The 17,839-nt window shown below is 47.3% G+C and overlaps 1 protein-coding gene across 1 annotated transcript in view; it reads left to right on the forward strand.

The window, feature by feature from the left end:
- Nucleotides 1–643: 643 nt before the first annotated feature.
- Nucleotides 644–17,839, forward strand: part of MED16 (mediator complex subunit 16) — a 110,912-nt gene continuing 93,716 nt past the window's right edge. Inside the window, exon 1 of the mRNA XM_086946721.1 lies at nt 644–780. The gene's annotated coding sequence lies outside the window, so the exon portion shown is untranslated. The remainder of the gene's footprint in view (nt 781–17,839) is intronic.

The raw sequence follows: 17,839 nt of genomic DNA on the forward strand, positions 1-17,839 counted from the left end.
GGTGGGTAGCACTGCAGTGAGAATGTTGTTAAAAATGTTAATTGAAACAATATTCCATAGTAAAGGCTCAGAGGGGCCTCAGACGTTATAATGGAAAGTTGGCCTCTGCTTCTACCCGTTGTTATAGCGGAGATCTAGGAAGGTTTACAATCTTACAAATGCTTATTCGGGGATTTTTTCTTCTATTTACCGTTTTACTTCATAATCCAAAAAAAAGAAAATACCTGGAGCGCAAATGTTGCCAGTATTTAGGCAATCTAGAAGTTTAAAAATATATCGGCCCCACCAGTGAAAATACAGGCCCTGTGCCAGCCGTGCTTTCACATCACTTCTGAACGGGTTTCTTCTTCCTTTTTATTTTCACTTTATCACATCGAGCCGTGCTCAGCCTCGCAGCCAATCGCGTAGGATGAAACATACTCTGTCAGAGAGAGTAATGTGTAGGGCCTTTCTATTCGTGGTAGGAGTTCTTGTCATGCGGTTCGCTAAAGGCGCTCATGGAAGCGGTCATTACAATTGGCTCCGGTAAACGTTTCTTTGCTAGCTCATTGGCTGAATGGCGTCCGGGAAGTTTTCGTGGTTTCTGATTCGCTGTTGAATGGTGTTCCTATTGCTCATTGGATGAGATGTCTGAGGGACTGCCGGTCTTGTCCCATGCCGGTGGCGGGGCTCCTGATTCCTCACCGGTGCTACGCGGTGTGTCTGGTTGAGCCGGAGCCGGCGCCGGCCTGTGGCGGCCTGAAGAGCCCCTGAGCCGCGGGAGCGCCGCCGCCGCTGCCGGTGAGTGTACTCTTCCTCCAGGCGAGCACCCTGTGACTACAGCCGCCCGCAGCAGCCTTGAGCGCCATGCAGTGCCCAGAGCCAAACGGGCAGTACTGGGTCGTCTTGCGCGGCTCCTCCCACCGCTCTTCTGGGTGCCGCCCCCGCGGAGAGCTTCTGGTGGGCGTGGTCGGGATCTTCCTCCTATAAGGGGGCTCCTGGAAATGCAGGGCTGACCCTCTGTGGAGATTTAGATACCCCCAGAGTGATCCTGCACCCGGTGCTCCGGGGACTGTACCCTCCTACAAAACCGTGGGGCTGTACACTCCCACAGACCCTGCATCCACAGCTGCGCGGGGCTGTACCCTCCCACACCTACAAATCTGTGGGCTTATACACTCCCACAGCTCCGCGGGGCTTTACCGTCCAACAGACCCTACACCCACAGCTCTGCTGGGCTGTACCCTCCAACAGACCCTGCACCCACAGCTCGCAGGCTGTACCCTCTAACAGACCCTACACCCACAGCTCCGCTGGGCTGTACCCTCCAACAGACCCTACACCCACAGCTCCGCAGGCTGTACCCTCCAACAGACTCTGCACCCATTGCTCTGCGGGGCTGTATACTCCCACAGACCCTGCACCCACAGCTCCGCGGGCTGTACCCTCCCACAGACCCTGCACCCACAGCTCCGCGGGCTGTACCCTCCAACAGACCCTGCACCCACAGCTCCGCGGGCTGTACCCTCCCACACCTACAACAGACCCTGCATCCACAGCTCCGCGGGCTGTACCCTCCAACAGACCCTACACCCACAGCTCCGCTGGGCTGTACCCTCCAACAGACCCTGCACCCACAGCTCCGTGGGCTGTACCCTCCAACAGACCCTGCACCCATTGCTCTGCGGGGCTGTACACTCCCACAGACCCTGCACCCACATCTCCGCGGGGCTGTACCCTCCAACTGACCCTGCACCCACAGCTCCGTGGGGCTGTACCCTCCCACACCTACAACAGACCCTGCATCCACAGCTCCGCGGGCTGTACCCTCCAACAGACCCTACACCCACAGCTCCGCTGGGCTGTACCCTCCAACAGACCCTGCACCCAAAGCTCCGCAGGGCTTTACCGTCCAACAGACTCTGCACCCATTGCTCTGCGGGGCTGTATACTCCCACAGACCCTGCACCCACAGCTCCGCGGGCTATACACTCCAACAGAACCTGCACCCACAGCTCTGCAGGGCTGTATCCTCCAACAGACCCTGCACCCACAGCTCCGCGGGCTGTACCCTCCAACAGACCCTGCACCCATTGCTCTGCGGGGCTGTACACTCCCACAGACCCTGCACCCACAGCTCCGCGGGCTATACACTCCAACCGACCCTGCACCCACAGCTCCGCGTAGCTGTACCCTCCAACCGACCCTACATCCACAGCTCCGCTGGGCTGTACACTCCAACAGACCCTACACCCACAGCTCCGCTGGGCTGTACCCTCCAACAGACCCTGCACCCACAGCTCCGTGGGCTGTACCCTCCAACAGACCCTGCACCCATTGCTCTGCGGGGCTGTACACTCCCACAGACCCTGCACCCACATCTCCGCGGGGCTGTACCCTCCAACTGACCCTGCACCCACAGCTCCGTGGGGCTGTACCCTCCCACACCTACAACAGACCCTGCATCCACAGCTCCGCGGGCTGTACCCTCCAACAGACCCTGCACCCATTGCTCTGCGGGGCTGCACCCTCCAACAGATCCTGCACCCACAGCTCCGTGGGACTGTACCCTCCAACCGACCCTGCACCCACACCTCCGCGGGGCTGTACCCTCCAACAGACCCTGCACCCACAGCTCAGCGGGGCTGTACCCTCCAACAGAACCTGCACCCACAGCTCTGCGGGGCTGAAGCCTCCAACAGACTCTGCACCCACAGCTCCGCGGGCTGTACCCTCCCAACAGACCCTGCATCCACAGCTCCGTGGGGCTGTACCCTCCCACACCTACAACAGATCCTGCACCCACAGCTCCGCAGGCTGTACCCTCCAACAGACCCTGCACCCACAGCTCCGTGGGCTGTACCCTCCAACAGATCCACATTAGCGTAACCATCTTGCCAATTGTGATCCAGTTCCTTCTTTTTGCATCTTTGTATGTGGTATGAATGTAGAATGACTGTCAGCACGTGAGTGAGTTGCTGTGTATGATTGCTTTTCAGGGGAACGTCTACTAGTTTGTTATGGATTTTAGATTTGTTTTTGTGTCCTTTATGGATTTTTTTTCAAACACCTTCATGTATTACCTATGAACTTTACAAAAGATGATTCGCTGATCAAGTATAAAATTTATTTATATTCACATAAAAATAAAATAGAATAAGAAAATAAAAATATATATTTTTTGAATGAACTTTACTTGCATTTCTTATGTTCTGTCACTATTTTTGTTGATGAATTAGAGATGTACACACATTACTGAATGATACGGCCATTGCAGGAACATCCTTCTAGTTTTATGCTCCCTCCAACAGATCCTGCACCCACAGCTCCGTGGGCTGTACCCTCCAACAGATCCTGCACCCACAGCTCCGTGGGCTGTACCCTCCAACAGATCCTGCACCCACAGCTCTGCTGGGCTGTACCCTCCAACAGAACCTGCACCCACAGTTAAGCAGGGCTGTACCCCCAACATACCCTGCACCCACAACTCCGCGGGGCTGTACCCTCCAACAGAACCTGCACCCATAGCTCCGTTGGGCTGAAGCCTCCAACAGACCCTGCACCCACAGCTCCGCGAGCTGTACCCTCCAACAGACCCTGCACCCACAGCTCCGCGGGGCTGTACCCTCCAACAGACCCTGCACCCACAGCTCTGCGGGGCTGTACCCTCCAACAGACCCTGCACCTACAACTCCGTGGGGCTGAATCCTCAAACAGACCCTCACCCACAGCTCCGCGGGCCTGTACACTCCCACATCTACAAATCCGTGGGCCCGTACACTCCCACAGCTCTGCGGGGCTGTATCCTCCAACAGAACCTGCACCCACAACTCCGTGGGGCTGAAGTCTCCAACAGACCCTGCACCCACAACTCTGTGGGGCTGAAGTCTCCAACAGGCCCTGCACCCACAACTCTGTGGGGCTGAAGCCTCCAACAGAACCTGCACCCACAGCTCCGCGGGGCTGTACCCTCCAACAGAACCTGCACCCACAACTCCTTGGGGCTGAAGCCTCCAATAGACCCTCTACACACAACTTTGTGGGGCTGAAGCCTCCAACAGACACTCACCCACAGCTCTGCGGACCTGTACCCCCCCACACCTACAAATCCGTGGGCCTGTACACTCCCACAGATTCGGGCCCTAGTTTCTAGAGGGCCTTGTGTGCGTGGGTGAGGAGACGGAATGTTATTCTCTTGTTGATGGGAAGCCAGTGGAGGTCTTTCAGGTGGCCGGTAATGTGATCTTGGCGAGGGAGGTCCAAAATGAGTCTTGCTGAAGCGTTTTGGATGCGTTGGAGTTTTTTCTGTAATTTGGCTGTAATTCCGGCGTAGAGGGTGTTTCCGTAGTCTAGTCGACTCGTAACCAGTGCGTGGGTGACAGTCTTTCTTGTCTCGGTGGAGATCCAGTGGAAGATTTTTTTGAGCATACGAAGTACGTTGAAGCAGGAGGATGAGACGGCGTTGACTTGTTTGGTCATCGAGAGTGAGGAGTCTAGGATGAAGCCAAGGTTACGTGCGTGGTCTGTGGGTATGGGTGCTGAGCCCAGATCCGAAGGCCACCATGAGTCGTCCCAGGCAGAGGGGGATGATCCTAGGATGAGCACTTCCGTTTTGTCTGAGTTAAGTTTTAGGCAGCAGTTTTTCATCCATACGGCTACTTCTTTCATGCCTTCGTGAAAATTGGTTTTGGCGGTGTTGGGGTCTTTGGTGAGGGAAAGGATCAGCTGGGTGTCGTCAGCGTAGGAGATGATGTTAAGGTTGTGTTGACGCGCAATGGGGGCGAGTGGACTCATGTAAACATTGAAGAGGGTGGTGCTGAGTGATGATCCTTGTGGTACACCGCAGATGACTTCGGTGGCCTCTGATTTGAAGGGGGGAAGTTGGACTCTCTGAGTTCTCCCAGCTAGGAACGAGATGATCCAGTCCAAGGCTTTTCCTTTTATGCCGATGTTGCTGAGGCGTTGTGTGAGGGTGTTGTGACAGACAGTGTCGAAGGCGGCGGAGAGGTCGAGTAGAATGAGGGCCACTGTTTCTCCGTTGTCCAGTAGTGTTCGGATGTCGTCTGTTGCTGCGATGAGGGCGGTTTCGATGCTGTGTTTGGCTCGAAAGCCGGATTGTGAGGGATCGAGGGAGTTGTTGGATTCGAGGAAGGCAGCGAGTTGGCTATTGACGGCTTTCTCAATGACTTTGGCCGGGAATGGGAGGAGGGATATGGGGCGGTAGTTTTTAAGTTCAGAGGGGTCTGCTGTGGGTTTCTTCAGGAGGGCGCTGACTTCGGCATGTTTCCAGCTTTCGGGGAAGGTAGCAGAGTTGAAGGAGCAGTTGATGACATCACGGAGATGAGGTGCGATGATGGAGTCTGCTTTGTTGAAGATGTGGTGGGGACAGGGGTCGGTTGGTGAGCCGGAGTGGATGGAATTCATTAGGCGGATAGTGTCTTCAGTGGTGATTGGCTTCCAGGCGCTGAGGTTGTTAGAGTGCGGTTTAGGTTCTGAGAGGGGTGGAGAGGATTGTTCGTTGGAACTGTTTTCGAAACTGTTATGTATGTCTGCAATTTTGTTGTAGAAGAAGGAGGATAACAAGTCGCAGAGGTCTTGGGAGGGAGTGATATCGTTTAAGGCTGCAGTGGGGTTGGTGAATTCTTTGACGATTTTGAATAGTTCCTTGCTGTTATGGGCGTTGTTGTCGAGTCGGTTTTTGAATGCTGATTTCTTGGTGGATCGAATCAGCTGGTGGTGTTTGCGGGTGGCTGCCTTGAAGGTGGTCATGTTGTCGGTGGTTGGGTTTTTTCTCCATGTTTTCTCGCGAGTACGGCATAGCTTCTTGGATTTTTTAAGGTCATTGTTGAACCAGGGGGCCTTTTTGCTGTCTTGTTTGGAGTGATGGTTTTTCAAGGGTGCTAATTCGTCAGCGCTGTGAGTGATCCATTGTTTGAATTTGATGGCAGCTTGGTTTGGGTCCTATGAGAGGGCGGGTGGGTTTTGGTTGAGCGATGTGAGGAGTTGGTCGGTGGTGATTTTGTTCCATTTTCTTCGGGGAATAGGTTGTGTGGGGTTGTGGGTCGAGGTGGTTTTGTAGCTGAAGTGAACACAACTGTGGTCCGTCCAATGGAGAGCTGTGGTGCGATCGAAGGAGATGTGTTTGCTCGAGGTGAAGATTGGGTCGAGCGTATGTCCGGCTACATGGGTGGGGCAGGGATGTGGAATTCCTATAGCCCGACGCCCGGGACATATTGTTTGGGGTCAAGGGCAACCAGTTTTAATGTGCATTTTGTCCTTGGGATAAGTAGGCCCAACCCCCTGCAACACAAACCCTTTGGCTGCCAGTTTACAGTACCACATTGTGGCTCAGGGAAGGGCATTCTCTAAAATTAAGGAAAAGTGTGTGTTATATGTAATATGTGTGTTAATGCTGTCCAAACTTGCATATATGGTTCATTAACACATAGCCTTTATTATTAGGGTGAGCACTGAAAGTAAATGTTTTAAGCTCAGCCTGTACTACTGACGGTGGTTCCAGTATAAAAGTGTACACACATTTTAAAAGTTTAATAATATGAGGCTCTGTATAATGCACCCAGAATGCTCTCTGATTATATGCAAATATTTCAGAAGCTTGAAAGCAGAGTGATGATTCTTTGCTTTCAAAATAAAACGTTCACAAAAAATGCATGTAAGAAAAGAAAACATTTAGCTCAACTACTGTAAGATTTTAGATAGCGTATTTTTGCAGCATCATTTAGTAACATGTTTATGTATGTTAGTATTTCCCAAAAATATTCGGAATGGAATATCAGTGTAACCAGTTTAAATATGAATATGGAAAACAAGAACAAACAAGCATTGGCAAAGCTAGTGGGTCTGAAATTGGTGGTCGGCCTTTTGATTTTGTCAAGGCGTGACTTGTTTAGGCATGGTTTTTGTAAAACCTTAACAGTGTGGGAGCTGCTGCGTCCTCACCATTCTAACAAGCATTGGTATAAGCAAAACAAAAAAATGTTGGTCTCAGCACACATTGCCACACAGCGGTTCTGGGCACTGAACAAAACTACTTTGTATGCCAATATGCTTCTTCTAAAAGGGCAAAATACTGTCACTTACAGGGACGCCAGCTAATAGACAGACTGAGAGAGACAGAATAAAAAAACAAAACAAAAGGTCATGGTTAACGCCAGGCCTAATTAAAGGCCCAATTATTAAAGAAAGTGTCAAAAGTGCATCCATGGTATATATCTTGGCATTAAGTGCATATGTACAGTTTCCATGAATTCATAAGAATTTACAGAAGTAGGCCAAGAAATAGTACTCCCAGAAAATATTTGTTAACTGCATTTTAGCATGAGCAAATATGCAGGTGTAGATTTGCTTATGGGCAAATCTGAATGTTTTCATATTCACTTTTCCTCCAACCACTTTTTTCCCAACCCTGGAAGAAGTTTTAAGTCGGCCACTGTCAGTAGTAAATTCCCAACCGTTCCCAGTATGGGAAATGATTGGAGAAGAATTGGTGAAAACCCTTAAAACATGCACGTTAGTAGGTTTGCACAGACTAAAAAGGGCATTCCAACTCTGGAACTATTGCTTACCACTATCTTCAGCCCTAGTATGTAGACCTGCAGAAACATAGCAGCATAAGGGAATTGCTAGTATTCAAAAACTACTATGGTATGAACCCTGGCATAATCAAAGAGGCTAAATCAGAACTCTTATATAATGAGATTGCTGCGTAATTTGTTGCTGCATTACATGGCACAAAGGGGACAAGTAGATTTTGTTACAGGTCAAGTAGATTTATTAAGCAGCCTGCCCCATGGACAAGTAGATATTTTATTAAATTCCACACCCCTGCGGGGGTGTCAACAAGTTGTTTGAGGCCGAGATTGGCCAGGTTCATTCATTGCAACCTGATTCCAAAACATAATTTGTGTGCAATATAGTTTTATCTATAAAACTGTATGTCTCTGCAAATTTAGTTACCATTTCAATGGATGCCGTCTGCAAAAGCCAATAAGCTACCATACAGTGCCTTCGTTACATAAAACAAGCATTGGAAATGCAATAGGTCTCGCATTGGAAAAGTTGGAGATATTGGTCTTGTAAATGACAAATATTTTATTTATTTGTTGGTTTTCAAAATAGCTAAATTGATAGCTTTGTCATTTACAATGCCAATAGTTATAACTTTCGCGAATGTGACACCTATAGCATTTGGTATGCAACATGTTTTGTATTTACGTGACTTAGATGGCAAATCTGGTCACTAGGCCACATCTCTAGAGAGCAGGAGAGTGCAGCAGGGAGAGAAGCACAGCAATGCAATAGGTCTCGCATTAGAAAAGTTTGAGCTATTGGTATTGTAAAGGACACATTTTTTATTTATGTGCTTGTTTTGAAAATAGCGAAATTAATAGCTTTGTTATTTACAATGCCAATAGTTTTATTTTTTGCAAATTTGACACCTATTGTAACACAATGTGTGTTGTAGCACTAAGGGGTGTGAGTGGGTGAGTGAGGGGGTGTGAGGGGGTGGTGAGGGTGTGAGGGTGTGTGAGGATGAGGGGGTGAGGATGAGGGTGGGTGAGGGTGGGTGAGGGTGTGTGAGGGTGGGTGAGGGTGTGAGGGTGAAGGTTTGTGAGGGTGAGAGGATGTGAGTGTGTGTGATGGTGAGGAAGTGTGAGTGTGAGGGTGACTGAGGGTGTGTGAGGGTGAGGGGATGAGGGTAAGGGTGTGTGAGGGGGGTGTGAAGGTGTGTGAGGGGGTGTGAAGGTGGGTGAGGGGTGTGAGGGTGAGTGAGGGGGTGTGAGGGTGGGTGAGGGGGTGTGAGGGTGAGGGTGACAGGGTGTGTCAAGGTGAGGGTAATGGTGTGTGAGGGTGAGGGGGGTGAGGGTGGGGGTGTGTGAGAGTGAGAGGGTTGTGAGGGGGGTTGAGGGTGTGAGGATGAGTGGGTGAGGGGGTGAAATGGCCTTGGTACTGTGTGAAGCAATATCTAGGTCCCTTTGGCTGTATGCCTGTATGAAAAAAAAAAACACCTCAAATGGCTGGGCTCCGCGGTTGCAATGGACTGTGCTTACGACACAAATCAACAAGCACTGGCAAAGGCAGAAGCTAAACGGCTGAGAGAGGGGCCACATCCTGCACAACAGGAAGTAAACAAACAGAAACAAGTCGAGCGGCACAACAGGGGCTGAAAAAAAGGGAGGCTGAATCCACTGACTTTTTCTTTATATCCTGACACTTTGGTGCTGATATGATTACCTCATTTTATGTTCCTCATTTCCATGCCTGTAATGACAGTGAATCCTTATATTTGTACTGCACTTACATGTTAAAATGATAAAGTAAAAAAAAAAAAAATTACTCCTCGTAATAATAAAAACACAATGCCTCGTAGCCCGCAACTCTGCGTAGTAACACGTGAACACCGAGATTCTGGTAAGAATGTTATATAATAAATACAAAAAACCATCTAAAGATTCAAACAGCACAATGCAACAGAAATAGATCTGTGCGGCTAGCTTGGGGTACTAAAATAGTACGTACAAGTCTTCCAAACTGCTTCGTTTACATTAGGATTCGAATGAAACGATACACCTGCTGCTGTGTTAACATGTTCATCACTGCAGAAAACTCATTAACCCGACTACGGGTCAATTAATTAGCAAACGTTTCAGATGTCGACACATTCTTAAATACAGACTACCGTGCACGGCTGTGTGAGGGCCCATGCAGATTTACCATAGCACGTGATCGCTGACAAATGAGCCCCTCGCGCTTACACATCAAGAACACCCACTGCCTGCAACGCTTGGGCAGGCAGGAAACATTCCTCAGATGAGCGGCGACCAATGGCAGCACCAGCTTGGAAAGTCGGGCCAAGGCATGCTGCACACTCGCGGCGGTATGTAGGGCAACGCTTTTAACCAGTATCGAAAGTTAAACACGAAGTGAAGCAGCAACCAGAAAATTATAAAAACAAAACACATTCTACAGTTTTGAAAAACACGCCACAAGCGCCACTTCCACAAAATATGCCACCCAAAAACAAGTTTTGTCTGCAAGTTTTTGGATTAAACTTGTCTAAATCCAAGTTTTATAGACACGCACGACAGGCATTATTAACAGATTGAGATCTACATAATATCATCCTGATGCAGGGTTGTAGAGTATTCACACGTTGGACCAAGTCAGTAGATTTGAAATTACTTAATACATTTGTATCCAGAGCAAGAGCAAATGTAAGATACAAACAACATTTAATACAACAAGACGGAGGGCATTGCTGTGGGGAGGGGGGATGAGAAATGCGACACGTCCGCAGCAGGGGGCGGAGCGGGGAGAGCGGCAATGAGGGAGAGACACGGCCTGGCGGCCGTGAATAGTGTGAAGCAGCAGGGGCCTAAGCTTCACTTCACTTCAAAGGTGTGAGAGGAGTGCGGCTGAGGCAGAGCGGACGCTGGGGGAAGCTTGTGGGGCGGAGCGGGAAGAGCTGCTAGGGAACAGAAGGCTGGCGATTTGATGCTGTGCACGCGCATTTTAGGTCAATGCGCTTGCGCATTGACCTAAAAGCGCACGGGCACAGCATCAAATCGCCAGTTTAGTTAAACCTCTGTTTAAGCCCCTATAGTCTCGCTCCGCTCAATGCGCATGCGCATTGAGAGGCGAGACCTAAAAATCGCCGGCCTAATGTCTATGGAAGCTAGGTGAGTTGCTAAAGTTTGTCATACTAAAAAATGGTTCTTGGGGCTAAAAAGTTTGGGAAGCCATGCAGTAGAGGATTCTTTTTTTTGATAATCAAATTTATTGATATTTAAAAGAACCCACAGATTTACATTGGCAGCAAAATCAGGCACATTATCTCGGTGATAAACAACTGCAAAGATGATGACAGAGACCTGTGTATCATGCTTCAGAGTAGATTTCCGTGCAAGGTTATCGCAAAACATATGAATGCACACACCACTCAGGACAATAGATTGAACCATTTTTCCCAAATCTTTTTGAATAGTTCAGGGCAGCCGTGGGCTTCGAAGAGGTGCTCCTCTTGGGTCATGAACCATTCCACTCCACGTCTCCACTTCCGTACAGTAGGAGGCTTGGCCTGCGACCAGAATGCCACAGTGTCACGTGTTGCTACCGCCACTGCAGTCCCAAGAAAGCGTTTATCAGCTTGAGAGCCTTCCAGGCCATCAAACACACCTAAAATCAGACGTAATAGGTCATGGGGAACCACCCACCCCAGGGTCTGTGTAAGTTCCAGCTCCACACCCGCCCAAAATGACACAATGACGGTATTTTGCCAGATCATATGGTAAATTCTGCTGGGGCGTGATTGCGCAGTAGAGGATTCTTACTTACCCAACCTCCATGCCCAGCTGGTCAATGAAACTTGGCGATTATTGTCATCAACACTCTGCTGGGGCGTGCCTAGGCTGCCACTCCCTCTTCGGGCACCAACGCTTAGCTTGAATGTTTGCGGTTCATGCACTAATATCACAGCTATTTAAATGTGACAGAATTTGGAAGGCACTGGACGCATCATTTTACAAACTTTGTTGATTTATTAAACTGATATCTTGCTTTTACCTAATCAAACATTGGTAGTGAAAATAATAATTTGATTCAAATATAGTTTAGATTTACGCAATCAAATATTTGCATACTACAAATTCAATATTATTTAGGCATTTATTCTTAAGTTGGAACCAAAACTCTACTGTTAGAAATGTCTAAATGCAACAAGAGTTTTCCAATCAAAAAGGCAAAATATTTTTTATCTGTATCTGCTGATTCTGCTCATAAACAATGCTGGGCTGGGCAGGAAGTTGGGTATTTGAGTGTTTAGCTTTTTCCAGCATAGACCAAATTACTTCTGATTGACTTAGTGCATTTTATGTAGCTGAAAAAAATAACAAATTCATCCTAGAAGGAAGCGTGGGTTAAGTTGTGTGTGACATGTAACCTCTTGAAGCAAAAAGTTTACTAGCACCTCCCGTGCTGACGCAACCATCTCACTATTCCGTGTATTAACCCGTTCAGTGCGTTGGCCGACAGGAGCACTCCCACCCTGGTGCTTCGAACGACCATTGGCCGATGCAACCCCTTCCACCCTTTAGAACGCCTGCACCGCAGCGGAATTGCCGCCCCCATTAAGGCGTTAATAGGGAAGCTATATACTCTAATGTTTTACTTGGAACATAACTATTGTCACTGTAGGCTAATTCTACCGTCCACCATTATTCTTTAACATCCCTTCCGCATTGGTCTTTATCTTGGGCACTGTCGATTAAAGGAAATATCAAGTTGGATGAGAACTCCATTGTCACACAACACTTTCTACGACGTTAACAGGTCAGTGTCTAAGATCGCGTCACCGGACTCTTTTTCAAAGTTATTTATTTATTTATTTATGCAATTTTTAAAGCGCTGCAATTACCCTTAGGTGTCTCTGCGCTGAGGGCTAAGAGCTGCTACGAGTAGTTGGATCTCTAAGGTAAAGGTTAGAAAGATTAATGATTAGTCGTAACGTTGAGAGAACAGCCATGTCTTTAGCTGGCAGAGGTCTATGTTCACGTTGGGGGACCTTTCTGATATCTTTAACTGTGGTCTTTGATCACGTTGGAGGACCCTTGTTACTAATTTACTGGTCAAAGGCTATAATGACGTGCGTCCCTTTATATAATTTTTGAGTGGTTGAAGGCCACAATGACATAACATAGCATCTGTTCACCCGTGGACATCTTGGCGCTGAATAACATATGTTTATTGTTACCCAACTCAACGGTACTCATTTTATCGACCTCAGAAGGATGAAAGGCTGAGTGGACGCGCCGGGATTTGAACCTGTGACCAAGAGGTGAAACACAGGCACCTACAGTGGACGCATTAGTCCACTAAGCCACCAGACCCGGCACAGGAGCTTTCCTTCAAATTTAACTGGTTGAGTGCTCTGATCACGTTGAAGGACTCTTACTAATTTAACCCATAGAGGTCAAGCACCAGTTACAGGAAGCTTTTTCCTACTTCAGCAGTTGGAGGGCTATGGCCGAACCACTCATTTTTGTGACCTGAAGTTATCGTCTGTGGATCTTTTATTATGTGTTATTTTAAATGCAATATAAATGGGGAGATAATAAGAGCTAACTGTGACTGATCAACAGTAACCTGAAGTATGTTCAGTGAGAACACATGGATGAGACTAGGGGGTGATGATACCGCCTGTCCTGGACAAAGAAACCACTGATAGTTTGCTTTATCATGTAACACCTCTTCCTGTCTCCGTGCAGGTTTGGGCTGCCTTGCCCAGGCAGCTCCTGTCTTCTCGCCAGGCAGCCCTTTCTGTAGTTTGGAGTTGCAGCCTTCTTCCCTAGCTCTCTTGGTACTCCATCGCTGAGGGCACTCAGCCCTCTTAGTCTCTCACCCATTCTTGCTGTAGTGGCCACATTGAACCTTCCAGCGGGTGGCTGGGGACCTGCTGTCTGCAGAGCCTGTACGCATGGCAGCAGAAGTCTTGCCAGCAGTGGACTGCTTTGTGTAGCTCGTGAGTCCCCGAAAAGTCGCGGCAGGAACAGGTGCCTCTTTGGATTGCCTTCTTTGAAGCTCCAGTGTAGGCTTGTCCAGGGGATTTGACAGGCCCGGACCCTTCGTTTCAGTGAGTGCTGGAGCTTCACCAGAGGGAGGCAGTTGTCACTCCTCTTCTTCAGGTGGGAAGCTCTGGCACCAAAGCGCAGTCCAGACAAAGAACCTTTATTCCTCAAGGCCTAAGTCTGTCTTTTCAAATCTAGTTTAAGTAACTTGAAAGGAAACTGCATAACACCACGTTCAGGGCTGAACGTCATTGAATTCCAGTACAAGAGGGGATGCATTGCTATTTGTGATCTTTCAAGGCTGGAAAATGCTTTGTGAAGGTCAATGAGAAAACCAGTCGCAGAGACACAATTAGGGGCGCATTGTTATTACCGGTGATTCAAGACATGAAAATGATGTGACTTTGTAACCCAGAAAAACACTCACAGAGACTCAAATAGGAATGCATTGTTCTTGTCAATAATTGAGGACAAGACACCTCATTGAAAAGGTCACTGCGAAGATCAAGGTTGAAGCACACAATTAAGGTCACATTGTTCTCACCGGTCCATTATAGGGCTGAACAAAGGCCTGACCAGATCAAGTAAGACGCGTCGGAGTATCAGAAGTGCTCTGAGCGTCTCTTCACTTCTGGGTCTTTGTTCAAGGTGTTGGTACCTGGTATTGAAGGAACAGGTTTTGTCTGGATTCTTATGTAGGTGCTGCATATCATGGCAAAAGCTTGTGTTGACGCGGTGTTGCTTGTGTTGATGCGGTGTTGCTTGTGTTGGGTTCATCACAGACCTCCTCACATTTCTGAACTGAAAAACACAGGATTATAAGTTCCTGTTGCCATGGGCCACCTGGACTCTGCAGTTTTTTTCAGTTGTCATCATTGAAGTTTACAAAGTGGAACAGTTGCTCCATGGTGAAGCTTGTTCGTAAATTTGACAGAAGTGCGTTTTAGATTTTCCTAGAAAAAAGCTTGTTCTAATAACATTTGAGATTTCTGGACATAGGGGCAGGTCTTGGTCAAGTACAAACCAAAAGTTCTTCAGACACAAATTCAAAGTGGGCAGGCAGCCAGACTCCAACTCTTCTGTCCAATCAGTAAGTTGCTAAAGCTGTCTCTACCGGATCTCAATTTCTGTAAGCTTTAACTTGAGTTTTTCTCTTCTGTCTGTTGTTGGCATATGGCTGCTGGGCATTTCACAAAGTTGATCAATTTAGAATTGCCTGTTGGGCTTAGCTTGAAAATAACAATCAGCAGCATAATGCTGTTGGGAGGGAATATTAAAGAAGACTAACTTTAGGGCTGATGCAGTGACTTTTACCATCGGGGATTTGGAAGAACGCATGGGGAGATGCTGAAACATTTTTAGGTTTGGCGTTTGTATGAATTTCACTGACTCTCTATATAGATAATATACCTGTAGAGGCTTTCAGACATATTGATTCAACCACTGAGCTGTTGTGTCATTCACATTCTCTTCTGCCGGCTACATAATACGGCTTCAAGCAATGGTTCAGCCCACTTCAGCAATTGGCTAATTTCACTGAGTGAAAATGCTCTTCCACAAGAAGCTCATACGCTAAAAAAGAGTTCCTTCAGTGCAATGGACTAATACGGCAATTGGTGTTTTTTGATACAGAAAATGTGCCTCTAGTCAGCATTTTCTTTTTTGGTCAGGTGTTGGCCGAGATCTTTCGAGTTCACTAAAATTATATGTATAATAAATATACTTAAAGAGGCTATTAGCCAGCCCTCTTCATTCATTGGTCTTGTATCATTTACATGTTTATTCCACCAAGTACACCATACAGTATGGCCCAGTGAGTCTGCCCACTTCAGGCACTTGTTAACTTCACTGTGAGTGACAGCATTCTGATTTTTCACCAGTAACCCATACAGACACAAAGTAATTACCTCCAGTGCCAAGGGCTACTATCTCAATGTGTGCCATTTGATATTTAATAAAAATATTTTTGCTTCAAGTCAGTTTTTTATATTCTTATATTTAATATAAGGCAGAGGGCCCGACAGCTAACCTAACAATAGCATTTTCAAAAAAAGGCAAAGCAAAAGAGGCATTGACCAATTCAAACGGCGGGGCAGCCAATGCAGGTCTATTGGCTTTGTTGTTGCTTGTGTTTTTTTTCTAATCTTTTGTTGACATCTGGCTGCAGGAGCACTGGAGGCTTCCGCATTCATCAAAGCTCTGGAGCACCTTAAGAACTACGCCACAAACTGGGCACTGTAACACACGTCTTTATTCTCCGCCATGAAACTGTTAACTGAACGTATTGCGTCACAAACTTTATTGACCACATGCCAACTGATTACATAAATTGGAAGGAGTCCGCTGAGGACCACAAGGGTCCTAATTCACATGATCACATAATACTACATCTCCTCCTTGTTAGATAAAAAGTACGGACAACATACATACGTTAGAATTCCTCAATGAGTTGTTGCGGGGTAGAAGTCACACTGTCATCTGGCTTCATAGATGTAGATTCAGATGCTTGACTCGGGCACTCAGATGAACTTGACTCACTCGTAAGGTATGGAGCCGACGAACATCAAGGCAGATGCTTGAAATGTTACAAGTCTCTCGAATTTGACTTTCCGGGACGTTTAGTGGTCACCGTATGTCCTTTCCTGGTTATGACACTTAATGAATCCACATCAAACGGTGCGTCAGTCTTGTGTTTCCGCTTTTGTTTGAATAGAATACGGTCTCCTTCTATGAAAACCGTGCCCCTAGCGCATCTCTGCTTATCTGCATAGGTCTTCATCTTGCTTTTGTGAGTTGTGTCCATGAAATGAATCTCATCAGTGTCTATTACTCGGTTTGTGGTCTTTTGTGGTAATTTAGTCCCAATGGCTCTCCCATAACAGTAGTGTGTCAAGGCTTTCACCTATTGTAGAATGGGAAGTTGACCGATCTGCATGAAGGGCTGGACTTAGGGCTGACTTGAGATCGATTCCTTCTAGTGCATTGCGCTGAACCACCTTCTTCAGGATGCACATAAATTGTTCAACAGTGCCATTTGCCTATGGCCAGAGATCCATGCTCTTTTGATGCTTGACTTCAAACAACTAACTAAGTCCTTAAACTCTCTGCTATTAAAAAGGTGGACTTTTGTCAGGCTTACCACTAATGGAGGGACACCCCAAGCTCCGAAAATGTCCTTCATCCTCTCTTTGACTTTGTCATAGGTGGTCGATGACAAATCCTCCACTAAGGAAAAGTGAGTTTTTATCAATAACTACCATGCGATGATGGCCATTGTTTAAGGTTGCAAAGAAATCAACTGCAATTTTCTTCCATGCTTGTCAAGGAAGTTCAGACATGTTTAGCGGATGCTTTATCATCTTGGGGGATAAGCAGTTACACAGGTGACATGCTTTTAGTTCCTTCATGACTCGTTCATGAAGGCGAGGAAACCACTCTCGGTCTCTGAGAGCTCTATCAGTGGCTATAATACCACGGTATCCTTCATGGGCCAGTACAATGACTTGTTGCCTCAAACTCTCTGGTATGACAATCCTCGAACCTCATCATATAAAACCTTTGAGTGGCAGAAAATTCCTCCATCACGTTTTTGAATTATTGATCTTCAACATCATTGGTGAGAGGTTGAGTATGTCTTCTCCATGATTGTTAAGTGATGATCTCCGTGCGTGTGAGCATGTCTCTGTGTTGGTGGCAGCATTGATTGTTCAATGGATAGAGCTGTAGGGTTACTAGACTTCACTATGAAATTGATGTACTCTTCAGCCTCTTTAAACGTTGCACTATGATGTTGTAACCGCTCTTGTGAAAAGTAATCTGTGGAGGTTTGATCCTTCCTCGGCTTGTGCACAACAATGTAATCATACACTTGCAGTTGCACCCCCTACCTCTCAATGCAATGGGGCATCTTAGCTTTCCGAAAACGGCGAGTAAAGCCTGGTGGTCGGTGACAAGGGTGAACTGCTTTCTGTTCTGAAACACTTGAAAATGTTCACACGCCCAAACTACAGCCAGGCACTCTGTTTCTGGCTGATAATGGGCACTTTCAGTTGGAGACAGACTTTTGCTAGTCTAGGCCACAGTGTACCTCTGAGCATTTGGATGGCCGTTGTGTTAAGCAAGAATCACACCCAACCACACCTGGCTTGCTTCTACTACAATCTCTGTATGTAGCGTTAGATCAAAATAAGCCATTTCAGTTGCATTTTCAATTGTGTGTTTGACTTCTTTGAAACTTAGATTGCAATCAGCGGACCATTGTAAAGAAAAATTATTAT

The sequence above is a fragment of the Lissotriton vulgaris genome, chromosome 12 (assembly GCF_964263255.1).
Source record: "Lissotriton vulgaris chromosome 12, aLisVul1.2, whole genome shotgun sequence".
In the NCBI taxonomy this organism is placed as follows: Eukaryota; Metazoa; Chordata; class Amphibia; order Caudata; family Salamandridae; genus Lissotriton; species Lissotriton vulgaris.